Here is a 23,036-nt window from a genome sequence, read left to right on the forward strand (position 1 = left end):
CCTCATGAGTGGAGGTTCTTCATTGTGACATAATGATGTTAATGAGACCAAGGTACTGAGCCTTGTCCCTAGGCTGGGCTCTCATCCCTTGTCTACAGTTCCTATCCCCAAAAGACAAGCATAATCTTTTTTTTTTTTTTAAGTTTATTTTGAGAAAGAGAGAGAGTACGAGTAGGGGAGGGGCAGAGAGAGATGGGGAGAGAGAGAATCCCAAGCAGCCTCCACATTGTCAGTGCAGAGCCTGACGGGGGGCGGGGGGGGGGGGGTTGGGGGGGGAGGGTTCAATTCCACAAGCCATGACATCATGACCTGAGCCAAAATCAAGAGTTGGACACTCAACCGACTGAGCCACCCAGGGGCCCCAAGGCAAACATAATCTTCAGAATAATTGGGGGAACCTGCGTGGCTCAGTCAGTTAAGCGTCTGACTCTTTTGATTTTAGCTCAGGTCATGATCCCAGGGTCATGGGATGGAGCCCTGCATCAAGCTCCACGCTGAGCATGGAGTCTGCTTGGGATTCTCTCTCCTTCTGCCCCTCTCCCCACTTCATGCTCTGTCTTCTCTCTGTCTCTAAAAAGAATAATTGGTCAAATTCAGCAAATAGATTTTCTGATGGTTGGACTGCTTCCGTGTTATCTTATATCCCACCCCCCAACTCCTCAGACCCACACATGGAAGCAGGCATCCCAGAGCACAGCTCAGGATGATCTATCAGTGGTTTGTGAGCAATTCAAGGGCAGGATTTGGATCCCACTCCTGCCTGGACCCCCGGCACCCAGAAGAGAACATCTCATAGAGGCTTCAAGAGCACTTGACAACGAATGAACGAATGAATGAATGAGTGGATGAATGAGTGGATGAGTGAATGAACAGACAAATGCACCATGTTCGTGTTGCCTGGAATAATATCCCCATAGCAATAACAGAGCACGTGTGACATGGCCCGGTGCCAGGAGAGATGTGTAGGGTGGATGGATGGATGGTGTACAGGATGTCTTCCCTTGGCCCCTTCACCTCTGTTCTCCACCTTTCCACAGCTGCTCTGTGTCCTGGAGGCTGACCTGAAGGGGCTGCATCAACCAGTCACAGTGACCTTTGATTTCTCGTTGGATCAGCTGAAGGGAATCCCAGCAAGATACAGAAAGGAAGAGAGAGGAAAGGAAGAGGCTGGGGTATTTATTCCTCAGGTCCCCCTCTCCGTGGGTGGATAGAACTAGCATAACGTAATAGCTAAGGGCCCAAGTCTTATACCCTGCATTTGTATACTAGCTCTATGTGTTAGATGTCTGAACTTGAACAAGTTATATAATGTCTACAAGATTTTGTTTTCTCAGCTGTAATATGGGAATAAAAACAGCAACTTATAGAGCGGTTGTGAGGGTCAAATGTGATAATAAATGCAAAGAGTTAAGCATCTTGCTTGGCACACAGTAAGTGCTCAATAAATGGCCACCACGGCTACTACAGCTGGCCAGTCGGATGGTAAGATGGAGGCCCACACTGCCTCCGTCAACTTGAGCCACCTGAAGCTCAGGAATGAGGTCGACTCGGGCTGTGGTGTAAAACATCTGTGAATTCTTTCCCTGGGGGCTGCCAGACTTCCCTCCCTCCCCCGAGCCTGGCTGTGGAAAGCACTGGTGTTGTTCTCACTCTTCCCCCTGAGCTGGGTGGGTGGTTATCTGAGGTGGGCAGACAGACAACTCTGTCTGTCTCCTGCCAGGTGTTCCCACGGTCTTGCTCCTCTTTCTCTAGGGTGGGAGCAGGGAGCATGGCTGAATATTCGGTGATATAAGTGATTGTAGCAGTTCAGCTTTGGACATGGCACCCACCCCCCTCACCACCCCAGCTTCCCACCCCCACCTTTCAGGAGGCCAATAAAGTTCAAGAGCTGCAGGCCTTTCTGGTGAGGGGCATCTCGGGCTATGAGCACCCCCCACGGTGAGGTTGAGAGGGATCCTCAGAATCTCCCTCTTCGGAGGCCTGTCTGAGGCCTGTTAGGGAGGCACGGCCCTGTCACCAGGAAGGGAGCCTTCCACCCTACAAGGAACAGCCCTGGACTCCCTGCCCCTCACATGGTGCCCGCAAGCCTCCCACCCCCAGGGTAGCCACACAAGCTCTCTCCCTGGCCCCCGTGGTCGGCGAAAGTTCACTGAGGTCCCTTCTGAGTGAAGGGCCACCCCCGGCACTGGGAAGACTTCCACACACACAGCACACATCCAGAGGTGGTCACGATGGGAAATGGATGAATCCAAACCCACTTTACAGATGCGGACAGTGAGTCCCGGGGAGGGGAGGGACCCGAGGGACCCACCCAAGGCCAGCCAGCACTTTGGGGAAGAGCCTGTTCCAGACCCGGTTTTCCAGCCACCTGAGTCAGCAAGAGTTTCAGGAAAGGAGACAAAATGGGTCATGGCTTGGGGCCATGGAACTGAGGGGCCTTGGAAACTGACCTGAGCTCAAGGCCTGGCCCCACTGCTGGCTTGCTGGGAGATGTTAATAAGTCACCTGAGCTCTCTCGGCTTTAATTTCTTGGCTTTGAAATCAGAATAATAACTCCTTTTTGCAGAGAATTCCCAGCAAGAATATAGAGAGAACATCCTGCATTGTGCCTGACTAACATGTATTAGATGGAACTTAAGAAATTGTCAGTTTGGGGGTGTCTGTGAGGCTCCGTCAGTTGAGCGTCGGATTCTTGATTTCAGCTCAGGTCATGATCTCACGGTTCTTGAGATCGAGCCCTGCATCAGGCTCCGTGCTGGCATCCTGAAGCCTGCTTGGGATTCTCTCTCTCCCTCTCTCTCTGCCCTTCCCCTGCTCTCTCTGTCTCTCTCTCTCAAAATAAATAGCCTTTAAAAAAAAAGAGAAATCGTCAGTTTTTCAAATAATGGTTTCACCTAATTATCATCTTTATCAGTATTAGCGTAATTATTATCAACCGTGCATTCTTGTGCATGTTACTTTATCTCTCAGTTTCCTCATTCAACAAAACGAAGATGGTACATGCAAAGCATCTTGCGTAAGAGACGGCACATGGTAGACGTGCGCTAGAACTTGGTCTCCTCGGCTCCTCCCCCTCCTCATGCAGTCACTGTGGGAGGTCACTCTTTTCCGAGTACCACAGCCCTGCGAGGATGAGGATGAAATTGTGACTGAGAGACGGGGGAAGAGTAAGTAGCTGACTCCGAAAGTCATCGTCTCAGGGCAACTTAAAAGGCTAACAGGAAAAAAATACCAGGTCACGTTTTCAAAAACCTGACACGGTGCAACCCTGTCAAGCCATGCCTGGGACTTCAGGTCTCAGGGACAGGAGACCAGAGCACTGTGGATAGAAACTCCCTCCTCTACTCCTCCCCCCACCTCACCGCCTCCCTCCTGAGGGATTTAGCAAGACAGTCAGTTCAGTGTATTCTGGGTCGTAACTGAGCAAACAGCCAGAATGTCCTTTTGGCAGCTGGATGCCACCTGGAGCCATAGCGGAACTGAAGATTCCAGATCTGGGAACGCCCCTCCTTTCTGAGTCCAGCCTCCTGCCTCTGAATGCGTGGCTGTCGGACCCTGAGTGCAGACGCTGGAACCCTCCAAGGATGGAGACGCCACCCCGGCTTTAATCCCCTGCAGGGTTTTCTCTCATGCCGGTCAGGAAGCCTCCCTTTTGTCCAGCCTCAGCCCTTCCCCCCTTTTATCCATCAATCAATAAGTGAGGCTTATCAGCATCTCTGTGCTGGCACGCGGGACACAGGGACAAACAAGAACAGTCCCTGTCCACTCCCCAGGCTGTCTCACTGGATTGCTGTCACTTGTCGAGCCCCCAGTTTCTCCACCGGTCTGGATACAGGTTAAGGCTAGACCCCAGGTGAGGCAGGACCCAGGTGAGGCAGGACCCAGCTGGCACAGGGCATGTGGGAGGTACTCTGTAAACAGTTGTTCAGTGTTAAATGAACGAACAGCCAGGCTCTACGGGAACATTTTCAGGAACAAGGTGCTCACTGTTTCACAGGTAGCCCATGCCCCTGAGGGAAACAGGTTGGAAGTGATGGGCCCAAGCCGAGGCAGGTGCAGCTGGCCACCCGGGTCTCCTTCTGCCCCTGGGCTGGCTCTGCCCACTGGAGAGACCACGAACCTTCCCACACATGCCTGGGCTTCAAACCAGGAGCTGGGGGATCCCCAGGTCTGGAAATTCCCTCAAGCCTGGCACTCGGCTTTCCTATTCCATCCCACCTCCCCCACAGGCCTGGATATTCTCAGCACCATTTCTTGGAAGGAGATACTGGCTTATGATCAGAAGTGCTGGAATTCACTACAGGAAGTGGCCATTTGAACAATGGGGAGAGGACCCTGCCCGAAGAGCCAAGGACTCCAGGTTCTGGTGGCCCCTCCAGCAATTACACGCGTAGGACGCAGGACTGGGTTCCACTCTAGCCCTACCGCTGAGGCGTGGTCCGATTTTCTGGCAAGCCATTCACCTCACTGAGCTCCGGTTTCCTCTTTTTAAGAAGGGATTATAGTATCTGCCTCAGCAGATTCCTGTGAGGATTAGACGGGGAACCAGATATTTGGCTGGCACGCAACGATTCTAACTTACTGCGTGGTAAAATGGCTGCTGCCCCGAGCCCCCTGAGTGCCCTCCCATCCAACACATCACCACCCCCACCAACTAAAGGGTTCGGCGACGAAAGGGTTAACATCTTGCCCGGTAGAGGAGCTCCAGGACCCTGCTGACCCTTCTGATGTGTTGGTGCCCATATGAAATTAATGGGTGTGAGTAAATGCTTTGGAAACTGCCAGGTGCTAGCTAACCCCTAGACCCACACCTCCAGCTCGGGTCTGTCTCCTGATTGTGGATATTTTGCCCTGCCTCCTGGACCCTATCTGGATGCCTCATGGGCACGACATGCTCTCCGCTCCCGGGCTGAACTGGGTTCTGTTAAACCCAGCCCAGGAGCTGGCTGCACCGTCTGTCCCTGTCTGGCAACTCTGGTTCCCCTCAGTCCTCTAGATCCGTCCCTCCTTCCTGCCCCCACTCACCTCCTGCCCTCACCATTCCTCTGTCGATCGGATCAACCTCCTCACTGGCCCCTGCACTCCAGCCTCTCCCCCCATTCCATTCTCACACGTTGACATCCCTCGGTGATGGTTGTAACAGGCTGGACTCTTGGGGAAGGAGATTCTGAGATGAATATTGGCTGACAGGAGGCTTATTGAGGATTGATCTCGAGATCAATCCCTGTGTGTGGTGGTGGGGGGGTGGGGGGGGGGTGACCAAAGCAGGACTGGGCAGAGGGACAAGCTGGGCTGTGGTGCAGACCCCCCGAAGGGTTCAGCCCACCCCTCAGGGAGCTCTGTAGTTGGGATGAATTTTCACAAGTTGAACCAAATTGAGGCATGGGGGCTAGGCAGTATACTCCCATAGGGACCAGTCACTAGATGTGGGCTGGTCCCAGCAAGGGGACTGACATTAGGTGAGAAGGGTCTCTTCAGCCTAAGGCAACCGGCAGGGAAGAGCATCTCAGCTTGTGAGCTGTCAGTCATCAGGGGGATGAATGTCCCAGTCTGAGTGGGGAGGCACGGGCATCTGGGCGGTGTATACAGTGCCCCCTGAAGGTGCTTTGGGTAGGGTAGATCCTCAGGAATGTTTGTTGCATGACGAACAGATGAACCCTCCACTGCCTTCTACATACATTTTGAATCAGCACATGAGGTTCTGCGTGATCTGCCCCCAAACGTCCTCTCCATCCTGCTCTCATCTCTCACCCCGCCCCACTTGCTCTCCGCTCTCTTCCCATATTGTGCTTCTCGCAGTTTCCCAAGCCCCACGTGCCATTTCACACCTCCCTGCTTTCACACATGCTATTTCATCTGCCCAGGATGCCTTTAAATGGAAGAAGAAATCCTACTCTCTCCTTGCAGCCCACCCCTGCTCCTCCATCGAGATTCTGGCCAAGCTCTGCCTCCCCCGGGGAAACCTTCCACCCATTCCTCTGCACGTGCTGCTGCTCCCACCACACCCAGGGCAATGAGATCTTCGTCCAGGCTCCGATCCCTGGGGCCTGGTGCCTCGAGGGCCCTCGGCAGCCCAGGACGCATCGCGGAGCTGTGGTAGGAGAGTGTCGGGAATGGCAGCCAGGGAGAAGGAATAGTAAAGTGCAGAGCCCGGAAGCTGGAAAGTTCGGGCACGCTGGGAGAGGGCCTCGCAGTGTCTCATGCTGCCCAACGTGACTGTCGTTGTCATCCTTCTCCCCCACTGCCGTCATCACCATCATCATCCTGTCAGCAAGGCCACACTGTTGAGTGCTTACTATATACCAGGCACCGGGCCAAGGTTTTTACAGACACTCCATTTAACCCTGTTTTATCCTCACTATTAATAAATGCCCCCCAACAGTAGGGGTTATTATTAAGTTCAGGAAGGTTAAGAGCTCTGCCCAAGGTCAAACAGCTGGTTCATGGTCTGTCTGGCCCAAGGACTATTCACTCACCAGCAGGCAGCTGGGCCACACTGACCTCATCCCTTCCTGCCCCTCCCGTCCCATCACCGTCTGTGGGAACTTTTTTCGTAAGTGAAAGGACATTCCGCCAAGAAGTTGTAGGGTGGACCCGGCTGCGGCCCCGAGAGAACTGGAAGGGGTCTTGGGAGAGGATGGGGGAGCACATTCGGAATCGCATCTGCCCTTCCGGGTCAGACCAAGATGGCGTTTGATTCAGCTACAGCTACGAGTGCTGCTTGAAGAGCTTGTCTGAAAATAGGAAATCTGAAGCCCTGAAGGGAAGGAGCCCCATTCAGGGTCACACTGTGTTACAGCCTGGACTCTGGGCTTCCAGACCAGGGCCCTGCCCACTGCCAGGCTGCAGCAACAAAGGCCCCCTTTAACGGAAATTTGGGGATTCAGGGAAGAGCCCCTCTTCACCAGCCCAAAGGTGTACCTCCCAAGGCTGCTGGGATGTCAGGAATCCCTCCAGGGTGATGAGCCTCCTGACCCTTGACTCAGGCCCAAAGTCTCCACCCCAGCTGGAAGCCACCCGGCCAGCTCCCTCGTCTCAGGAAATGCACAAGCAGCCAGGGACTGACTCCGAGGAGGCTCTGGGAGTGAGCAAACCCCAAATGCGGTCATGACAGGGCCAGATGAACAAACAAGAGGCAGCATAACCCAGTGAGAGGATTTAGCCAGACTGGTTTTAATCAGGCTCCAAGTGTACTGGCCAACTACAAAATGCAGTGGCTATCTGGCGAGGTTGTTGTAAGGATTCGACGAGATAGGCATTGAGGGTGTTTGATGAGGCAACAGGCCCGGTGCCCAGAAGGGGATGTAGGTGGCAGCTGGAATATAACTGAATTTGGGGTTGGGGGGGAGGGGCACCCGGGTGACTCAGTCGGTTAAGCGTCCGACTTCAGCTCAGGTCATGATCTCACGGTTTGTGAGTTCAAGTCCTGCATCGGGCTCTGTGCTGACAGCTCGGAGCCTAGAACCTGCATCAGTTTCTGTGTCTCCCTCTCTCTCTGCCCCTCCCCCACTCACACTATCTCTCTCTTTCTCTCAAAAATGAATAAACGTTAAAAAAATGTAAAAAAGCAACTGAACCCGGGGTTGCACAGAGCCAGTGGATTTGTCCACATCTCTCCTATCCTGGCTGGACAACACAGAAACTTCTTGGGCTGGCACCTGGGACACTCCCCTGCCTTTTCACCTCTTCTCACTCAGGCCTTCTTCCAGCGGTTCCAGGGCTCTCTGTCGTCACAGAAGCTTTTACTGAAAATTTGCCTTCTGGTCTGTCTCCCCAACTTGGCAATGATCCCCTAAAGGAACACGAACATTTCTGGTTCTCCTGTGTCCCCAGAATCCAGCACAAGGCCTGGCCAGGGTTCCCAATGCTGAGGGTTTATTGAATTACACAGAGCTCTCTAGCTTCCGAAGGCAGGCTTCCCAGTGGTTGGGGGGTGGAGGAAGAAAGATACAGGGTGAGGACGGCCTTTCTGCTAGAACTCTCCAAAGGCAGAAGGGAGCTGCAGATGTGGTGAGTTTCTTGGAAGCCTCCAAGCAGAACCTGGGTGGGTATTTGGCAGTGACGTGATCACCAAGGACACCTGGATTGCAAAATCTATGCACCTGGGAAGAATGTCTGAGTTGGAAAGCCACCCAGAGGCCCTCAAGCTCAACCTCCTTAACATGCAAATGGGGAGACCGAGGCCCCAGGGTACCTAGGGTGAGCCATTGCCAGATGCAGGATGAGGAGCAGGTCCCCTGGCTCTGCAGAGAGAGGGCAGATACCATTAACATCCATTTTACAAAAGGAGAAAGTGAGGCCCAGAAAGGGGCCGAAATTTGCTGAGGTCACCGATAGAGTGGGCGATCGACAGGCATCCATCCCCCCCGGCTTCAGGGCTCTGCCATGGCTGTCTAGGCTCAAAGGTTTCTGGCTGGAGAAGTAGGAGCCAGAGGACTGATCCCCACCCTTAGAGAGGCTGGAACAAGTCACATTTCCGGGGGCCATCCTGCAGTGCCTCTCGGCTGGAAAAGCCACCACGTGTGCCCCAACCCAGCTCCACCAGCCAAAACACCAAAACTCCAGGAGGGGAGGCCTGCAAGACACTTCTTACCCAGCTACCGAGAGTCTGAGGAGGAAAGGGGCTCGGAGAGGGGAGCGGCTGCTCCAGGAGCTTGCCGCCATCCCAGCCTGGCCAGGCGGGCCTTGACCCCAAGCCCGTTCTCTCAAGAGAAAGGCGGGGACAGACACCATTGCAGAGGGGAGATTGTGCTAACCTGGGAAAGTGGGGCAGGAGGGAGGAAACATGTGCCAGCACTCAGCGCAAGTGACAGACTCTGGGCAGCCCTGCCTCTCACTAGTTGGGGGGCCTTCAAGAGCTGGGAGAAGAAACAGCTCAGATTTGTACATCCCTCAGCTGTGCTCCCATCAGCACCCCTGCTGTCCTCCCAGGGACCCCCTCCCTACCCTAGTACTCATCCTCCAAGTTGCCGCACTCATTGGCCCTACCCTGTCTTTATAGCACCAAACAACCTTAACTTGAGGTATGTGGGTGTCTCAGTTGGTTAAGCGCCAACTTCGGCTCAGGTCATGATCTCACGGTTCGTGGGTTCAAGCCCCGCGTCGGGCTCTGGTGCTGACAGCTTGGAGCTGGAGTCTGCTTCCAGTCCTGTGTCTCCTCTCTCTGCCCCTCCCCCACTCATGCTCTGTCTCTCTCTGTCAAAAATAAAATAATAATTAAAAAAAAAAAAAACCTAACTTGACGTGACCTCTCATGCTTCCATGTCTTCCACATGCTGTTCCTTGCCTGGAATGCTGTTCCCTCCCTTGTCCCCCTAAGTTTTACTCATCCTTTACTCCTTCAGCTGAGGCTTTCCTGAGAGGCTACCCAGGCGCTCCCATCCAGCCCTCCCCTGTTCCCTGAGGCAGGTCACATGCCACCTGCCCTAACTTCCCCCAGCCCAGGTGGCTCCTTCACTCTGTCACAGGGCAGGTCTCATCGTGGTAACTGTCTGCGTCTGCCCTCCCCAACAGACTGGAATGGAAGCCTCTAGAAAACAAGGTTAGGCTGTGATTTAGGCAACATCCACAGGTGCGGCAAAGAGTTGACCACAGAGGATTAACTCATTCATTCATTCATTCATTCCACAAATAATGACCAAACATTGACCATGTGCCAGGAACTGTTCTATGTGCAGGAGATAGAGCAGGAACAAAACAGATGAAATTCCCGCTGCATGATTACCATTCTGTGGGGGATAGGGAATGAGAGGTAGACGATAGTGAAAATGTAATAGTCCAAATACGCTTGGATGGTGACAGGCACGATGAACAAAGTAAAACAGTGTTTCTTGAACCAGGAACTGCAGAGAGGGAGGCGGGTTTCAGACAGGCACAGTAGGCTGGAGGGAGGTACATTGCAGACCCACTCACCTGTAGGGCCCTCTCGTCGCATTCCCTCAAGCTGCCAGGCGCTGCGGGAAGTAGGCATGTGGGAAGGAAGCCTTGGGGGCCCCCTGGAAGTGCCAGACGTCTCTCCCACCCACAGACACACTTCCTGGCTCTCCAGGAATTCGATTCAGCAACAGTTACTGAGCAGTTAGTTATGAAACAGTCACAATAGCTGCCATTTATTGCGAGCCTGGAGGATTCCAGGGGCAGAGATGGCCTCCCTCTCTCATGGAGCCTCTCAACAGCCTGGTGAGGTGGGGGACTTGTCCAGAGTCACGCAGCTAGTCCCTGGCCCAGCTGGATTTGGGCCTAGGTCGGGTGACTCCTGGGGCCATGTACTTCCCACCACAGTCCACAGCCGCCCAAGTAAGTGGTCCCACTGATGGAAAGAGCCAGGGCCTAAGTCTGGATTCCAAGGTCCTCATCCCAGCATGGGGTGGCTGAGTTCAGAGGAGCCTCTGAAGTCCTTTGGGCCTCAGTTTCCTTTTGTGTCAAGAGGAGCCCATTAACCCAGCTCACCTGACAGGGTTGCTATGAGCATGAGATGAGATTCAGTGTGCGAGTATGTTAGGAAATATGACCACAACACAATAGTCAGCTCCTCCACCCCGAGGGCCCCCCCTGGTCCACCCTCCCTATCCTTCCGACCCTGCCCTGCTGTTGGGGCCTAAACCGAGCTGGCCAACAACTCACAGCAGGTTTACTGCTGAGCTCAGGCAGAAGCAAAAGCCTCTGTGAACCCTGATGACCTCACAGCCCGGCAGACAGAAAGCCAGTGTCAAGGCCAGGGGTGGAGCTGAGAGCAGCATTGCCAATCTGGGGAAAGATGAGTTCCAGGTCAAGGGTCAGGGGTCCTGGAAGTTCATGCTGAGGCAAGATGACTCAGTAACAGCCCTATCCCTCTCCCCGGAGGGGAGAGCCAGCTGCTGTTCCCATGCTAAGAGGGGAGGCAACGCCAGCATTCACGAAGGACCTACTATGTGTTGGCGCTTTCTCAGGCATTACCTAATTTAATCTACGAATGACACAGAAAGATTAAGGTCTATGCTCGAAAACGCATAATGAGAATATTAGTTTGCTCAGGCTGCCATAGCCAAGTACTACAGACTGGATGCCTTAAACAGAATTTTTTTTTTCCTCACAGTTCTTCAGGCTAGAAATCTGAGATCAAGCTGTCAGCAAGGTTGGTTTCTTCTGAGGCCTCTCTCCTTGGCCTGTAAGAGGCCATCTTTATATTCACATGGCATTCTCCAGCTATACGTGTCCAAATGTCCCCTTCTTATAAGGACGACGGTCATACTGGAATTGGGTCCACCCTAATGATCTCATTTTAATTTAATTACTTCTGTAAAGACCATATCTTCAAATATAGGCACATTCTGAGGTACTGGGGGACAGGACTTGAACATACAGAACTGGGGGGGGGGGGGGCGGCAGGGCGGTCAATTCAGCCTATAACGACGATTAAGTGGCAAAGCCAGACTTTGACTTTGGGTCTGCCTGCCTCAAACATCTGCCCTCTTTCTATCATACCCAAACATTTCTTCTTCTTCTCCTCTGAACCCAAACATTTCCCAATGGCCAGCCACAAAGGGGAACTAACATACTGTGAATCAGGGGCTTTGCCCCACTGCTTCATGGAAAACAACAACCCTGTGAGGTGGGCACCTTAAAGAAACTGAGGCTGAGACAAGAGAAGTGTTCTGATGGCACATGGGGAGTGAGTAGCCGAGGCAGGGCAAGAACACGAGTGCCTGACCCTCTCCACCCTGCCATGCTGCTTTCCCTCCCAAGCAATATTCACATTACTCAAAGGTGGTTCGGCCACACAGCAGTATGGCAGTGTGGCCAAATGGAGCACAGCATTCCAGGCCGGGGCAGAGGGCTGGTCAGGCATGAACTACTTAACTGCCAGGGTACCCTGGGCAGAATAGAGAACACCAAGGGAAGTTAAGGAAAATGCAGAATATTAAATTCTTTTATAATCAGTAAAGCACTTCTGACGCGTACCAGCCCTATTCTCCGCCATCAGTCATTCCTTTGAGAGTTAGGTCAACACTAGAAACCAGAATTTTCTGGTGGAAGTGGAAAAACTCCTCCTGACCTAGAAGGTGCTGGACAAGGAGTTTCCTTCCTTTGAAAAGACAAGCCACGTCTAAGGAGTTGTAACTCAGAGCGGAGGGGGCAGGGCTGGAAGGGGCCTGAGAAATCATACCCACCAAGCCCCTTACCATACAGATGGAGACACCAATACCCAGGGACAAGGATTTACCCAGGTTTGTGCAGTAAGCTGGGTCAGAGCCAGGCCTGGAACTCCAGGATCCTGCCTCCAGACTACATCTGCCCATGCCCCGACCTCACCAGAACCAGCCCCCCCACGACCATCCGTTGCCTCACCCCAGGAGGGCTTCCTGTGAGTTCAAGGGCTGCTTGGTCTGCTGGTTGCCCCTGGAGATAAGAATCCCAGAACAGTGCACCAAAGTCCCTAGAGGGCCTAACCTGCCCTTCCCTGTCCTGCTCTGCCTGGGCTGGGCTGAACGAGCCTGGGGGCCATCCCTCTTGAAAATGCCTCATCTACTGGCCTGTCCAGGGCCAGGCTAGCTGACCTTGGTGTCCATTGCAGGGTCTGGTTGGGCCCCTTTCCATGAACTGGGGGGAAGGGGTCTCGTGGCATAATTGGAACTCCCTCCACCCTGAACTCCCATGTGAGTAAAGAGGTTAAGAGTACAGACTCTGGGGGCATCTGGGTGGCTCAATCAATTAAGCTTCCGACTTCGGCTGAGGTCATGACCTTGCGGTTCTTACGTTGGAGCCCCAAATGGCTCTGTACTGACAGCTCAGAGCCTGGAGCCTGCTTCAGATTCTGTGTCTCCTTCTCCCTCTGCCCCTCCCCTGCTCTCTCTTTCCTTCTCTCTCTCAAAAATAAATAAATATTTAAAAAAGAAAAAAAAAACACAGGGGCGCCTAGGTGGCTATGTCTGTTAAGCATCTAACTTCAGTCAGTCATAATCTCGTGGTTCATGAGTTCGAGCCCTCCATCAGGCTCTGTGCTGACAGCTCAGAGCCTAGAGCCTACTTTGGATTCTGTGTCTCCGTCTCTCTGCCCTCCCCCACTCCCACTCTGTCTCTCTCTGTCAAAAGTAAATAAACATTAAAAAAAAAAAAAAAAGCACAGACTCTGAAACCAGAAGGGTTAGATTCCAGTCTATTCCACGTCCTAATTCCATGAAGCAAGTTTTTTAACTTCCCTATGCCTGTTTCCCTTTCTATAAAATACAGATGACAGCAACAGAGCCTTCCACATGGAGATGCAAGGATTCGATGAGTTAAAACAAGAACCATATCTTGCCCGTTATGAACTTCGGCTAAGTTATTAACTGAAGCCACTCTCACAGGCGCCCAGAGCACAAAAACTAACCTCAAGTCCCAGTTCTGCCACTTTCTCACTGTGTGAACCTGGACAACCACTTCCGGTCTCTGAGCCTCAGTCTGTGAAATGAGGGCATGAGCGCCAGCGGCCCCCCCCACCCGCCCCGCCCAGGGTCATTGTGAACATCAAAGGTGGCCACAGTGTGAACCCTGAAAAACACACACGTTTGATTCCTATGACTACCACCAGAAAATTGAAATGAAAGCATGCTGACAAACAAGTATCCTTTTTTCCTTCGTGGGTCAAGGCCTGCCCCGCAGCTCCAAATAGTAGGACTTCGATCTAGCTGGGGCGTGAGGGAGACCACTGCCCCAGCCATAGGCAGGTCACGGACACTGACTCACAGAGCTCACCCTGCGCTGAAGCAATCCTCCTTTGTATCAACATTCCCGGGGTATCTGTTCTGGTAGCACAAAGCCCACGGCTGATGAACTTTCCTCACCTACCTGGCAGGGCACCTGAGTTCCATCATGCACTGGCCTTGAGCCTGCACCCATGTGTGCATGCACACTGGTCCTGCCCTGGTCTTTCACCCTCTCCTCTCCCTCCTCCCCCTGGCCCCCTCTCCTTCACCCCTTATTTTCTACTTTCTGCATCCTTAAACCCAGACCATCCTACTCAGGCCCAGGTTGTGAGGACAGACCTTGACCTTCCGCCTCCTTAGGCCTTTAATTAGAGACGCTCTGGATGTCACTCTTTGGTGATGGGGGAACGGTTACTGTGACTAGCAGAAACATCCAGAGTAAAGTGGAGACAATGGAAAGCACTGAAGCGCCTGGGGGCTTGTCGCCTAGTGCAGGTGACTGGCAACTATATATGGGACTGGCAGACGCGTGGTGGGATCTGAGCGGGACGGGCAGGTGGAACCTCACCTCATGATCCCTCCAGAACAAGGAGAGGTTCGGAGTAGCAGAGGCAATGGGGCAAAGCCCCGATAGTCATGTGCCCTGGGATCAGAGCTCACTCAGAGGGTCTAGCAGGGGCTGAACATGGATCAGGGCACGAACGAGGGACCCCTCAGCAGGTGAGCTGAAGCTGAACCAGGTGAGAAGCTGTTGGCAGGGGTGAGCATAGAGGCACATGGTCAGGTGCTCCCGGCTTCTCAGGTCCTACAGCCCAAGATTTCAACCTCCATTTAGCCATTCCCAAGCCATAGAACAACTTCCCCTCTCTGAGCCTCAGTTTCCCCAACTATAAAATCAGACTAATAATTGCATCCACTTTGTCGCGAGCTTTCACAGAGGGGATACCAGCACGTATGACATTTAGCACAGTGCCTGGCGCCCGGAGAGAACTCGGTAAATATTAGCCCCTTTTCTTGCCCGCAACTGCATTACTCTCTGGTCTCAGCTCTGAGGGCAGGTGTCTGAACGGAGTCACCCCTGTTATTCAAGAAGGCTTTACTGAACACCTACTTCTAAAACATACTGTGAGGCACCTGGTTGGCTCAGTCAGTTGAGGGTCCAACTCTATCTCAGCTCGGGTCTTGATTTCATGGTCGTGAGTTCAAGCCCCACATTGGGCCCCACACTGGTTGTGGAGCCCACTGAAAATTTAAAAAAAATTTTTTTTCAATTAAAAAAATTAAATTTTTATTGTGAGAGACTATTATTAATAGTAATAAACACTTACTGAGCAATTACTATGTGTCAGAATTGTGTGAACCACTTTATATAAGGGATTCCATTGAATCCCTGCCATCATCTTGCAAGGTAGTCATTTTCTTCGTTTTACAGAAAAGGAGTCTTTAAGGGGCTTAAAAGGAGAAGCAGAGCCAAAACTCAACCCCAGGTCCATGCAGCCTAACAGCAGAGCCCTTCCTCACTTTTTCTTGCTGTTCCCACCGTATTTTTTGGTCTGTCCGTTTTCCCAGCAGCCTCCCTGCTCTGTCCATTTCCCAGGGCATGAGGCAGTGAGTGCCTAAGGCAGGCTATATCATGCAGCGGAAACAGCATGAGCCTCAGAATCAGAGACCGGAGTTCAAACCCAGGCTCTTCCTCTTGTGAGCTGACTGATCGGGGCAAGTTGTTCTGACTGTCTGAGCCTCAGTTTCTTCATCTAAATTACAGAGATAATACGAAATCATGGATATGTGCACTCAGCTCAGGCTCTGACCTAAATGCCTCTTTCCTTCTCTTCATCGCACACAGGGATATGAGAACCACTTTGTGCACGTGACCTTGCTCCGGTCATGTATGGAAGAATTACCTAGAACTTTCCGCTTATCTGGTAAACCCAGAATATAATCATCTGGCACCATCTGAAGCCCTGGAACATTGCTGCCTTCAGAAACCACAAGCATTGTTCTTATTGTTCTAGACCAAAGCAAATGCCTTCAGATGGTCTAGACCTAGGGAGGTTGAGAATTTAAGAAGAAGCCTGAAGAATCAGAGCCCAAAGGAGTGGATTCTAGTTGTGGTTCTGCCCCAACATGCTGTGTGACCCTGGACAAGCCCCTACCTTCTCTGAGCCTTGGTTTCCCCATCTGTAAAATCCGGGCTTCTAAGGAAGTTCAGCCTGTCCTGACTGTAGAGAATTCCTCCTGAAGGGTGCTTGTCCTCTCCCCCAGGCCCTGATCCTGAGCACTGACGTATGCCAGGCTAGGACAGAGAGGCTCTGTCCTCTGGGCCCCCGGGAAAATAGGCCCAAAGCAGTCAGGTTGGGTAAAATAACCCGATCAAGGTCTCCCCATCGGAACCCCAGGATAGTTGTTTGGTTACAAAGAGACTCACTGAGGTCAGACAACACTACCTTCACCTACATATCAGCAGGAGCAAGACGACGTGTATGCTCACAGTTGGACTCCATGGTCCCACTGCTCACACCCCTAGACTGTGCAGGCAGGGCCTCTTATCAACACTTTATAAAAAATTAAATGGAAAGTTAGAGCAAGGGCTTCATCAACTTGCTTGAGATTACAGCTGGCACATGGTAGGACTGAAATATTCTCTGGTCCCATGCATCTACCTTCTGTGAATCCAATCATTACATCTCTATGATTCCAACGTCCTGTGACTCTGATCGTTAGCAGCCTGTGTTCCAAACATCCGGCTACTGTTCCTTCCGAGCAATCGTGGTGTTTCTGTTTTGCTTCCAACACTCATTAAGTCTAAACGCCCATTCTTTCGGGGTGCCTGGGTAGCTCAGTCGGTTAAGCATTTTGGCTGACTCTTGGTTTTGGCTCAGATCGTGATCTCACAGTTCACGGGTTCGAGCCCCACGTCAGGCTCCATGCTGACAGCACAGAGCCTGCTTGGGATTCTCTCTCTCCCTCTCATTATGACGAAGTGTGGTAAAAGCCATGACAGAAGAGGCCGAGGATGCTGCAAAAGCACCGGGCCGAACTCAGGACCCACCCGTAGTGGGCCAGAGACAGCCTCCTGAACAACAGTCAGCTAAGCTGTAACTGGAGGAAGCAGTGGGCTTTAGCCAGTGTTCCAGTGAGAGAGAACAGCAGGGGCAAAGGCTGGCGGGGGGTGGGGGTGGGGGACCTCACCCAAGGAACTGAAGACGGTTGCACATATCCAGAACTCAGAGGTACAGGTGAAAGGTGAGGCAGGAGAGAGAGAGGCTGGGGCCAGATAACTCAGGCTTCTTTATGTCATGGTAAACATGGTAAGCTTCATCCTAAAAGCATCAGGGTAGATTTCAAACCAAGTAGAGGCAAGATCAGTATTGCATTTGAAAAGAAACCCTCTCACTGTTCCAAAGAGCTTGGTCTGAAGGTGATGATATGCAGGCAGCGAGACCTCAAGGAGGTGATTTCCATGGTCTAGGCAAGAAAGGCTGTCACCTCTCTCACTGGAACACTGGCTAGGCTCCGGTGATGTGAACAGAGAGAAGGGGACAGACAGAATTGAGACGCTTAGGGATGCCCCGACCCCGGGGACAAGGAAGAGGAGGGAGTCCGGGATGGGTACCAGGCTCCAGGTTTATACAGCTGGGTGGGCACCTTTCCGTAAGATGAGGGTTCAGGAGGGGCAGGTTTGGGTGGGAGCAAAGCTCTGAATGAAGTAAACGAAGTGTAAGGCCTATAGGACTCCCTAGTGAAGAGGGTGAGAAGGCAGATTGGCCAGAGAGGTCTGACAGAGGCTGACATGAGCAGTGCCACCAGAGACAGAACATTCTTCAGCATCGGGCAGTAGCAACTGAAGGCATGGGGCAGGGAAAGGGTGAGCCACCCAGGAAACCCTGCAGAGTGAGAGGCAGAGGGGATGCAGAGCAGAGCCTGGGGAACCATAGGGCTGGGAACCAAGGGGGAGCCAGCAAAGGAGCAGCTTGTGGTAGGAGACAACGTGAGGGGGGAAGCCAAGGAGAAAGACAGAGTCCGCTATGACAAATGTCACATGGTGAGAGTCGGTGAGCCACTGTCAGCAGCTTAGCAGTGGCAAGGACCAGTTTGTGGTTTTCTACAGGGATGAATGGGAGTGAGAAAGTGGAAACAATGAATCTAGACTGTCATTTAAGAAGCGTAACTGATGCAAGCTGGGATCTTCCCTAAATGCTCAGCAAATATTTCTAAGTGAATGCATCAGTCAGAGAGATGGCTGTGGGAGGCATTCTCTGGTTTTCTTGGCTGGTTTGACTTAAACACCAGAGATACTGAAACAGAGGTTCTCAAACTTCCCATTTTAACTTGGTGGGATGAGAAATCAATTTACAGGGTTATGTCCACCATTGTTATAGCGAATAGAATAGAATAGAATAGAATAGAATAGACATCAAAGCATACTACCTGTGGTAAGGGTAAGTATTGTTCTGTCAAACTTTTGTTTCTGTACTTGTGTCCCTGGTTGTGTGATACTACGCATTTCTTACTACAGGCTGTCATTTTAAAAAAAGTCTGGGGGGTGCCTGAGTGGCTCAGTTGGTTGAGCATCCAACTTCGGCTCAGGTCATGATCTTGCAGTTGACGAGTTGGAGCCCCACGTCGGGCTCTGTGCGGACAGCTCAGAGCCTGGAACCTGCTTTGCATTCTGTGTCTCCCTCTCTCTCTGCGCCTCCCCCGCTCATGATCTGTCTCTGTCTCAAAAATAAATAAACATTAGAAAAAAAATTTTTTTTAAGTCTGAAAACCTCTTGATAGAACAGGTTTGCTTATGGATAGGAATGATTCCAATGTTCTCTGACAGTCAGCTTGTGTGGGGGTAGCATTCTGTAGTCTGTTTGTCCTGGGACAGAGGTAATAAATTGAGCACACAGCCCTTTGCACGCAATAATGTAATCATGTAACCCAAGCCTGATAACAAAGGTCCCCCGAGTTCACTGGCCCTCAAGGACTGAACCTAGTCAGGAAGTCTTCTGCACGATGGTGTAAATGAGACATCTTCCCTATAGAGGGCGCTGTAGTGAGGGGCCAAGGAGACACTGGCCGGACTGACTTTGTCAGCTGGTAATGGCCCTGCAAATATATTGTTATTAATAAGCTGCTCTTGCCCAGGTCAGTTGGTGACAAAGCCAGGACTGGAATCCCACATCTTGACCTCCAGACAGGGGCTTTTGCCTGCTGAGGGTAGTGGTAGGATACAATCTTGGGCTTCTTTGCAAGCCAGGGTCTCCTGCTGAGAGGGCCAACCAGAGATCCCCGGGGGCCAACAGAGGGAGCCTCCCTCTCTACTGTCTCCCTCCCCACTCCCTAGGCCAAAGCCTCCTTCCTTCCATTTTTTTCTCTGCATCTGGAAAACAAATCATCGTGCCTACCGAACTTTCCACACCCCACACTGTGTTCTCCGGGGCCATCCAATCGGACTCCTGCTTCAGTTTCCCTGTCGATTTTTACAAACGCTTGTCCTATGCTGTAGAACGAATAAATAAATCATAATAGTAGTAGCCAACATTCAGCAAGTGCTCACTATATTCCAGACACTGTTCTACACATTCTGCATGGATTCATTTTAATTCTTACAATAACCTTTGAGGTAGGGACTATTTTTCTCACTTTACAGATGAGAAATGTAAGGCAGGGGCTCCTGGCTGGCCTATTCAGTGAAGCATGCTACTTTTTTTTTTAAGTTTATTTATTTTGAGAGAGAGCAAGCGTGAGAGCAGGAGAGGCAGAGAGAAAGAGGGAGAGAGAGAATCAGAAGCAGACCCTGCACACTGTCAGCATAGATCCTGATGTTGGGCTCGATCCCATGAACCACAAGATCATGACCTGACCTGAGCTGAAATCAAGAGTCCACTGCTTAACTGACTGAGCACTCAGATGCCCCTGAAGCATGCTACTCTTTTTTTTTTTTTTTATGTTTATTTATTCTTGAGAGAGATAGAGACAGGGCGTGAGTGGTGGAGGGACAGAGAGAGAGAGAGAGAGAGAGAGAGAGAGAGAGTGAGACACGGAATCCAAAGCAGGCTCCAGCTTCTGTGCTGTCAGCACAGAGCCCGATGCGGAGCTCGAACTCATGAACCTTAAGATCATGACCTGAGCCCAAGTCAGAAGCTTAACCGACGGAGCCACCCAGGTGCCCCTGGAGCATGCTACTTTTGGTCTTGGGGTTGTAGATTTGAGCCCCATCTTGGGCATAGAGGTTACTTAAAAATAAAATCTTAGAAAAGAAGAAGAAATGTAAGGCAGAGAAAAGTTTAAGAACTTGCCTACTGTGGAGCTGAGATTCACACCTCAGCAGTTTGGCCCCCAAGTTTGCACCTTGCTGTAGTGAGTAAGTGAATGAATGAACCACCTTGTTCATGACAGAGGTATCTTCACTGTCATGGAAGGACAGAGGAAGAACCCCCAGGGATAAAGTGAAGGATTGGGAAAGTCAGGAGAGGTTCCCTGGAGGTGATACTTCAGCTGAATTCTGAGTAAGAGATGGGGTGGGCTAAGGGCCACTTCCGTAGGGGGGGACAGCAGGAACAAACACACGGAGGCAGTGAGCCACTCCCAGAACCTGCAGGGATCCCCAACAGCTGGGGGAGGTCGGGGCACCAAGTCGCAGCAGGGGGCAGGGTGGAGAGGCCCCCTCCCCCCCTCCCCCCCCCCCCCCCCCCCTGCAAAGAAGCACAAACCAAGTGCTTCCAGACTCAAAGGAAGAGAAACTGTGGGGAATGAAAATGTCTTTGTGGAGGAGGCAGCAGGGCTTGGAAGACCACGAGGACTGCAGCTGGCAGACTGAGCCGAGAAAGTCATTCCAGGCAGGGGAAAAAGCATGGAGGTGGGAGAGTGGGAGAGAAATATTTAGGGAAGCATTTGATTTAGCAGGAGGAGAAGGGTGTTCATCGCACAGTGACTGCTGAGGCACCAGCAAAGCCCGTGCACAGAAGTCTGCAAAGGAAGGGCTGGAGTCATTTCAGAGCCAGTTTTAAACTCTGTGTGCCCCTGGACGTGTCACTTCTGAGTCTCCGTTTCCACACCCGTAAAATGGAGACGAGAGACTACCTAAGAAGTTTGCTTAGAGGTGTAGACATGAGAATGTGTGTGGAAGGACTCTGCAAACTCTAAGGAAGTTCTGCCATGACCCCCAGTCCCCGAACGGACATCAGAATCACCACACGAGCTTTTATTTTTTTTAATTTTTTTTTTTTTTGAGAGACAGAGAGAGACAGCATGAGTGGGGGAGGACCTGAGCCGATGTCGGACGCCCAACCAACTGAGCCCCCCCAGGCGCCCCACCACACAAGCTTTTAAAAAACAGAGCATACCACAAGCCAACTCAGCTCTACGAAATCAGAGCGGGGGGCTAGGAAAGGCATTCTTTTTCTTCCAGCTCCTCTTCTCTATTATTTCGTCGCATAGTCCTGATGCTCTATTAACTTTACATCTGCCAGCTTCGACAGCTGAAAAGAAGAAAATGCAGCAAGAAAAATAGTTAGAGATCTGGGAGTTTCATGGAAATACATTGAATTTGGAGGTTTTTTCTGGTCAGGCCTTGATATCCATGATGAGAGAGAGAAAGCTTTCTCAAAACATGGGATATGAGCAAGGCAACCAAAGGGACTACTGGTGCCTTTGACCTCCAGTCTGGAGAGTTCTGAGAGAAAAGAAATCCTCAACCAATCACCCTCAGTTATAGTATGGCCGGTCAAGTTAGTCAATTACAGGTACACAGCACCCTACAGCTTACAACATTTTCGCCTTTGTGTTGATTCATTTGATCCTCCCTACATCCCTGTGAGGTAGGGCTTCTTGTTTATTCCCATTTTACAGGTAAGAAACTGGGGCTCAGGGGAAGAAAGGGACTAGCCCCAAGTCCATAGGTCGCCCACGAATATAGCAACAGTTTGCTATAAGAATCTGGGGCTCTTCAGTTCCAAGGCCTCTCTTACTAGACCGCATTCTGCTTTTTGCGTGGATTGTAAGGTAGTACAAGGAACACCAGAGCCCTGTTTGTTCCATTTCTGCAGAAAACAGGTTGTGTGACCTCAGACAGATCTCTTGCCTTCTCGGGCCCTCCACCACTATCAATCTGGGTGGTTGTTACAGGGATTGAATGATACAATGACCTTTAAAGTATCTAGCCGCAGTCCCTGGCATGTGATCACGGTCAGGATGACCCCAGAAGGGTGAAGAGAACGGAAGTGAGAGTGCATATGTCTAAAGGGAGTGGCAACAGAATATAATGAAGGACCTACTTTACCTGGCAGAGGGCTTCTGGGGGAGGGGAATCTGAACAGAGACTTGAAAAATGTACAGGGGCTTCCCTCCCCCAGTTCCATGTAACTAGAGGAGTAGAGCTTTAAATGTGTAAGAGGGAGTGGTCAGAAAGGAGACTGAAGAGGTGGGGGTAAGGTGGGGGCATATCTCATGGGCCTTGAATGCCGAGCCAAGGAGTTTGGCTTTTGCCTTGGAAAGGTTCTAAGCAGACAAAATGTCATGATCAGTTTTGTGGATTTGCAGTTTAGGAATGCTATTTCTGCTGCAGTATAGACAGCAGACAAGGCTGCTGGACATTCCCTCTCCAAAGCCCCAGTTAGGAAAGATCAGGGAAATGATGAACGTGCGGAAGCTGCCTCCAGCCACCAACCAAGATGTGAAGAGCTGTTCATCGCGTGTCTGTTAAGTGAAAAGCCCTTTGGGGGAGCCTGGAGGCTCCAGCCCAGCGGGTAGACCCTGCATACAAAGGGCAATGGGAGTTAGCATCCCCCTTCCCCCACCCCCTGCATTCCCTGGGAGTTGATTATTAATCTCCATTGCTCAAATGCTCAGCAGGAGCCTCACTCCGGAACTCCACATCAAGGAATGTGAGTCTCCAGGCCAGGGCAAAGGGGGATTCACCAAAAGAAAGCCCCCTCCCCCACGGGGAGGGGGGGCCAGAAAGTCAGGTGACCATGCCCCCTTCCCCTCTCCTCCCAAGCCTGCTGGGCTTTCCAGACTCTACACCATCCCTGATGGGAGACTTCTAGGTATAACAATAATGGCAATTTAACAATACAGGATGGCGCTTCCTGTGAAGCCGACTAAAGTTTTACTAAGTTACCTTGTTTACTTCTCACAACAGCCTCTTTTACAGAACCTCAGAGTTTAGGTAACTTGCCTAAGATTAGGCTACTTGCTGGCTAGCTCCTGTTGGAGCCTAAACCCAGTCCACCCTCAGGGCCCTCACCAAATGCTTTTTGGGGGGTCTCCTCCCCCAGGCAGGGAGGGGGCTGTGGGAACGGTCTGACTCCTCCTGAGGGTTCCGGGATGCACAGAGAATGATTAGGGGATGCAGAGTTGAATCTTAGTGGCCCATTTATT

The sequence above is a fragment of the Puma concolor genome, chromosome D1, assembly GCF_028749965.1.
Source record: "Puma concolor isolate L17-30 chromosome D1, mPumCon1.1.hap2, whole genome shotgun sequence".
Lineage (NCBI taxonomy): Eukaryota > Metazoa > Chordata > Mammalia > Carnivora > Felidae > Puma > Puma concolor.